Genomic DNA, 7009 nt, shown 5'->3' with positions numbered 1-7009 from the left:
CACTTTCCTTGCCCTGTTGTATTTCAATATTCCTGTGGTAAAAGTATTTATGCTGCAGAAGTCAGCAAACACTGGAAATCAGCCCCTATCTTTCTGCAGAAAGCTAGTTGTTAAACATTTACCAGCATAACATTTACCCAATGGATCTGAATCCACCCAGACAATAGTTTTTATCTATTCTTCTCCTGAAAGTGCAAGCAATAGAGTGTAAGAGCATTTATTTGCTGCCGCCCCCCCCCCCACCACCCCTTGTTAAGGCCACCAGATCATGGAGTCTTTTAATATACAGTCAGTTTCCCACCCCTACCACTCCTTGCCCAAAATTATTTTTGGATGAGCTCATTAAAAAAAAAAAAACCAAGTTTAAATGTATTGTAGATTCCTGTGGGAAATAAACCCTTGGATTTTTCGCAGACTCTACTACACACATGAGCACGTATGTCTCAAATTAGCAAAATAAAACATGTTCCCGCCATAAGAAATGTGTCATGCATTTAGAGAGTTAAAAATCCAGCTCTTTCCTTTGTCCTCCAAACTTGGCAGCCCACCGTGACATTTTAGAAAGAAAAAACAAAAACTTAACCTAATAAAAGAACAGTGACCTTGATGTGTCTGAAGAAATGTAGCTGATAAATAAGAAACATATGTCTGTTACAACATAGTTTGTGCTAATATTGTAAGTCGCTTTACTGAAAACACATGGGGATGAGGCAGAGGAGGAGGGAAAAGACAGCAAGGAGAAATATGAAAAGGGAACTCTACCACAGGACAGGTAATCTAGAAGTTTCTTGTTGGAAGGTGAGCTGGGCCAAGTTCCATGACCATGAACGGGCAACACAAAATAGTGTAGAGCTAGTGAACAGGTCAACAGAGACACCGCATCAGATCGTTCCAGACAAACCTTAGACTCGGGCTGACTTTTTTTCTTAGCTAGTTAACTGCCATTGTTCTTGCAAAAAGAAACTAACTGAGCAGGGGCCACTATTGGGGAATCTTGTCCATCATGGCTGAGCCAAGGCCTCAGCTTGGTACCCCGTGCAGATCTATCGATGGTGCACCGGGGGCCAGCATTACAGCATATGCTGCCTCGTGGGGGTTCTCACAACCCCAGCCTGAGTAAAGCAGCTCAGTTCACATTGCTTTTGCCGAAACTGAAGTTTGGTTTGTGGAAAAAAGATTTCAAAAGCCCTTAGCTGTGTTACATAACAAATTGTGCCAACTTTTAATGTTTAAAATAAATCTGAGTAAAACTGGGCATAAAATTGTACCAAGATAACAACAAAAAATATGGGTACTTAACAAACCCATTTCAAATGAGAATTCCATCCCAACCTAGATCTTAATTTCACCTGAGCTTGTTAAATAGGTATTTGAGCAGGGGAGTCTTTTTCTGAGTTTTTTATAGTAAACGTCAGAATTGAGAGGTAGTTGTTTGTATCTCACCAGCTGTTTATATCGAATAAAGGTCAAGATGTTGCAATGATGAGAAAAGTCTTGAAGAAGAGAGTTGGATCTCTCACATGGGGAGAGTTTGTTATGCCAAAACAATTATTTATAAGTAAGTGATTCTACTGAACGGTGATAATTCATACAAGATCTCACTATCAGCTGAATAATTTTTTTTTTTTTAACTCACAAACATTGCTGTAGTGTGGAAGTAAAAATCCCTAGGGGTTTTATAGTCAGGGCCTCCATTGGTTTTATGCAAACAGTTGCAAGTAGGCTAGTTGAACAATTTCTCCTGACTGGCCTTAAACAACCCAGCTTGAAGCTAAAATTTGTGCTATCAGAAGAACAGTGAGATTTCTATTGCATTTCTTTTTTTTTTTTTAATTGGAGTATAGTTTATTTACGATGTTGTATTTTAGGTATATAGCAAAGTGATTCAGTTATACCTGTATCTGTTCTTTTTCAGATTCTTTTCTCATTTAGATTTTCACAGAATATTGAATAGACTTCCCTGTGCTATGTAGTAGGTCCTTAGTGATTATCCGTTGCAATTCCATTCGAAGCAATACATAGACAACCTACCTACCCTCTTCATGAGTCCTAGGAATAAGAGATGTTTACTTTTAGAAGATCATTATCAAGGGTGTAGGCAAGCAAGCTGCTGTGTGATTGTTCGGGCCCTGTGGCTGTTTACTGTTGACAATTGACTTGTAGTGCTTTTAATATTAATGCCATACTTCAGAGAAGCAGGTATCTTCACAACTGGACTCACCTGAGCAGTTTCTGTTTGTAGGCTGGATACTGGGGACTAGAAAATCACCTCCATGGATGTTCTCCCTGCGACTGTGATGTTGGAGGTGCTTATTCCAACAAGTAAGTCAGTAAAATGAGTGAGTTTTGTGGCAGTATTCCTCAGCCCCATTTCCATAAAATAAGCAAAAGCACACTTATTAGGACATGCTGACAGTCGGAAGTGAAGTCATTCCACGGCAGGCAAAGGGCGTTGAAAAGCAGCAATCTTGAGACATTAAAGATAGCCCACTTGATTTCTTTCACTTCAGGTATTTCTGAGGCTGAGAAAACAGTTCTGTTACTTGGGAGTCCCGAGGTGGTGGGAAATATCACTGCTCATGTATGACCTGACCCACCTGAAACACCAACGTTTTGTCAGCGTGTAAAGAGAGGTCCAGCATTCTCCTTTGGCAGTTTTTAGAGGAGAAGCAGAGAGCCACTGAGGTGTGGCTCAGAGCCACTGTGGTGACCAGGGTTTCATGGATCTGGGTTGGTTTGTCAAGATCAGACCTGTAGAGCTGAGAGAATGAGCTTATGGTTACCATAAGGAGAGAATGGCTAGGGGAGGGATAGATGGAAAGTTTGGGATTGACATGAACATACTGCTGTATTTAAAATGGATAACAAGCAAGAATCTAGTGTATAGCACAGGGAACTATATTCAATATTATGTAATAACCTAAATGGGAAAAGAATTTGAAAAAGAATAGATACATGTGTATGTATAGCTGAATCATTTTGCTGTATACTTGAAACTAGAACAACATTGTTAATCAACTATACTCCAATATAAAATAAAAAGTCAATAAAGACACCAGACCTGTAGATCCCATTGCCTCTCCACATCTTCCCCAGGATGACTGGCTGATGGACTCAAAGAATGGACTCAAATCCAGAGGGCACTTACCCCAGCACCCCTAAGCCCTTATCTTACACTTGCCCCCCACCTCCACTTTTATTTCACGGGGTGGGTTTGTTTCCCCACAGGTGCTCACCCAAGAACGGGCAGTGTGACTGTCGCCCCCACGTCACAGGTCGCAGCTGCACTGAGCCAGCGCCTGGCTATTTCTTTGCTCCTTTGAATTTCTACCTCTACGAGGTGGAGGAAGCCACACCGCTTCAGGGCCTGGCACCTTTGGTTCGTATTTCACTGACTCTCCTTACAGACTTCATCTGGTGAAGTGTAGGTAAATACATAAAGCACACCCTTGAGATTGTGGGTAAGGTACCCAGAAGAGAGTGGTTTTGCCCACAAACACGGAGCAGAGTTGATTCTATTACGGAACTGCAGATTCTATAAAGTCTTAAGGGCAGAGTTTGCATTCTATTTTATTTTTATAGCCCCATTCCAACACAGAGGCTGGCACAGAAGTGTGAGTTGGATTAAGTTGTGATGACACAAACTTGACTCTTGCTCCTTCAAGGTACCCGTCAGATAGGGAACGTTTATTGAGCGTTCCCTGATGACACTATAAACCGTGAGAGGGAAGGGAGGCTGTGTATTATTCCATCACCACTGTGGCTCTAGTGCAGAGCACTGTGATTGGTGCGTAACAGAAAGCCGTGAATCTCTGCTACTGAATGAATGAATCTGGTACCAAACCAAGTGTAAGATGTGCTCACCAACCTCCTGAAGCTGATCTTTGATTAGCAGTCCTCAGTCCTGGTTGTAGGGGTGTGTGATTGAAAATGCCCCTTGGTCCCATTCATTACAAGTCACAGTCCTGTGGGACATGCTCCCTAAAAATATTTATCTCAAAGTCTTATGAGGGGGGCAAACACAAGCATCCGAACCCAAAAGAGAAAAGTTAAGTTAGACTCTGATAGCACTCACATGCCTGTGACTCCAGCCACAGGCAGGAATCTGACACAGGAAAAGGCAATGTGAGGTGAATGACTTTAAGGGGAGAAGGCATATGAAAGTTGACTCTAGAGGCAGGGTTGGATGGAAAACTGGGAACTCATCCCAAGTTCCAGTGACTAAGTCATTTCCTGAGATCTCTTCCTAATCTGGACATGACTGGTGGGAGGGATGAAGATACTCCTGAAGAGGCTTGGAATTTGCTCTCTTCCTGACTAAAATTGGGGCAGGAAGAGAAGGCTTGCACTGTCCTGACCTCGATTCAGCACTGCGGTGGGTAGAGTCAAGATACAACAATCCCATGTCTGGATTCTTCTTCATGGTTTTTAGTGTTGCAGGTTTATGAGGGTAACTGGAAAAAAAAAAAAAAAACTTTGGGAAGAGAATATTGATATTTAGGCTCCAACTATCATGAAATAATAGAAAAAAATATACCTAATGATGTTGGTCCCTGGTTCCCAGCTCAGAGCTCCTAAAACCTTTGAGTTTTTCTATGGGATAAGAGCACCAGGAGCATCCTTTGTCCTAATGTTTGGTCTTTGACCCTGGCTGCTGACACAGAACTACTAAATCCTTTTGGACTTTCCTGGGTGAGAGGAACGTCGTTTGTCCTGATGAGTTAACTCTGGATGGCTTCAGGTCAGTGGTTGGTCACCAGAATTAGACACTTGAAACTTTTAGCCCCACACCCCATCCTCCAGGAAGGGAAGAGGTGAGGGAGATTGAGGTAACGATCCATCATGTCTGTGGGCTGAAGCCTCCATACAATTCCCGCAAGTACTGGGTTCAGAGAACATTCAGGTCAGTGGCCACATCGATGTGCTGGGGGTGGTGCAGCCCAGCTCCAAGGAGACAGAAGCTCCTGTGTCGGGGTCTCTTCCAGTCCTTACCCCTATGTACATGTTCATCTGACTGTTCATCTATATCCTTTCATCATATCCTTTATTATAAAAAAAAAAAAAAAAAAACAGTAAGCATAAATAAGCGATTCTGTGAGCTCTGTGAGTCATTCTAGAAAATGATCAAACCCAGGGAAAGTGTCACGAGAGCCCCAGTTTACAGCCAGGTGCATAATGCTGAGACCCAGGCTGATTGGCATAGAAAGGGATTAGTTAAGGTCTATGCCCTCCAGAAGTTTTTCACCATAGCTAATTCTTTTCATAAATAGCTCAAGATGGGGACAGTGCCGTAAAACAAGAAGAGTCCATAAGTGCTTCAGGATTTTAGAGCCATGACTGAATCTTTATGAGTGGACTTAACACATAGGTAGAATCATCTGGACTGAGACTTGAAACTATAAGTGTTTCCATTGGTGGACTTGGAGAAAAGACAATCCAGCCAGAAAAGTTCCAAGTAATAACTCAGAGGAGAAACAATGCAAGTGTATTCACAGGTAGAACAGAAAATTTACGTAGAGAAGTACTGGAAGATAAAATTAGATTTTCCTACTAAAGAGGCTGGGCTTCCCTGGCGGCTCAGTAGTGAAGAGTCTGCCTTCAATGCAGAAGACTCGAGTTTGATCCCTGGGTCGGGATGATCCCCTGGAAAAGGAATGACCACCCACTCCAGTATTCTTGACTGGAAAATCCCACGGACAGAGAAGCCTGGTGCAGTACAGTCCATGGTGTTGCAAGAGTCAAACACAACTTAGCAGCTAAACCACCACCATTAAAGAGGCTAAATTTTGAATCTCTCTGAGCAAAGGAATGACATGATGAAGACTGTCCTCTGTGTCCTCATAGACACCATCCAGCGGGAGTAGAGCCTGGTTTAGAGCAGCACTATCTGCAGTAGCACAGACAGGGATGGAGAAGGGGCCAGGTTCAGAGAGAAGAAAGAGGATGGAAAATGGAGACATACAGGGACATGAATCCAAAACCCATCTTACAAGTAGTTGTTTTAATACTCGAATTGGAGAGCTAAGAAGAATGACAATTAACTTTCTTGGTGGGTCTTCAAAAAGATATCTATATATTTACATCTATCCATCCATCCATATCTACCTACCTGTCTATCTAATCTGTCTTAGTCTGTGCGGGGTGCTAAAAGTACCATAGACCAGATGGCTTATAAACAACATGAACTTATTTCTCACAGTTCTAAAGGCTGGGAAGTCCAAGGTCAGGGTACCTACCGATTCAATGTCTGAGACCCTCTTCCTGGTTCTTAGATGGCTGTCTTTTCACTAAGTCCTCACATAACAAGGGATTTCTCTCAGGTGTCTTTTATAAGGGCACTAATCCCATTCATGAGGACTCTGCCTTCATGACCTAATCACCTCCCAGAACTCCTCCTCCTAAGACCATCACAATGGGGATTGGATTTCACATAGGAATTTAGCAGGGGGACACAAGTATTCAGTCTATGGCAACATCCTTGCTACTCAAAATATGGTGGGCAGATCAACAGTAGTGGCATCATCTGTGGATTCATTAGACTTGGAGACTCTCGGCGCCCATCTAGACCTACTGAATCCAGTCTGCGTGTTAGCAAGATCCCCACGTGATTTGTACACAGTTTGGGAAGCACCTGACTTGTTTTCTTATAGAAATTAAACATGGCCACAAAAGTTAATATTGATTGAATTTAACATAGTATGGCATTTATTATCAGATCAGATCAGTCGCTCAGTCGTGTCCGACTCTTTGCGACCCCATGAATCGCAGCATGCCAGGCCTCCCTGTCCATCACCAACTCCCGGAGTTCACTCAGACTCACGTCCATCGAGTCAGTGATGCCATCCAGCCATCTCATCCTCTGTCGTCCCCTTCTCCTCCTGCCCCCAATCCCTCCCAGCATCAGGGTCTTTTCCAATGAATCAACTCTTCGCATGAGGTGGCCAAAGTACTGGAGTTTCAGCTTTAGCATCATTAAAGTATTCCATAATATGCTTTCTGTGTAAAATTA

The 7009-nt window shown here is 42.8% G+C and overlaps 1 long non-coding RNA gene across 1 annotated transcript; it reads right to left on the bottom strand.

Moving 5' to 3' along the window:
- Window positions 1-3571: 3571 nt before the first annotated feature.
- On the bottom strand, window positions 3572-6456 carry LOC132345089 (uncharacterized). Its single transcript, XR_009494218.1, has 3 exons — window positions 6237-6456; window positions 4538-5042; window positions 3572-4454 (listed from the first exon to the last, which is right to left on the bottom strand). It is a non-coding gene; the product is annotated as an uncharacterized lncRNA (long non-coding RNA).
- Between the last annotated feature and the right edge of the window lie 553 nt (window positions 6457-7009).

The sequence above is a fragment of the Bos taurus genome, chromosome 4 (genome assembly GCF_002263795.3).
Source record: "Bos taurus isolate L1 Dominette 01449 registration number 42190680 breed Hereford chromosome 4, ARS-UCD2.0, whole genome shotgun sequence".
Classification (NCBI taxonomy): Eukaryota; Metazoa; Chordata; class Mammalia; order Artiodactyla; family Bovidae; genus Bos; species Bos taurus.
This window is presented reverse-complemented; position numbering and strand designations above follow the sequence as displayed.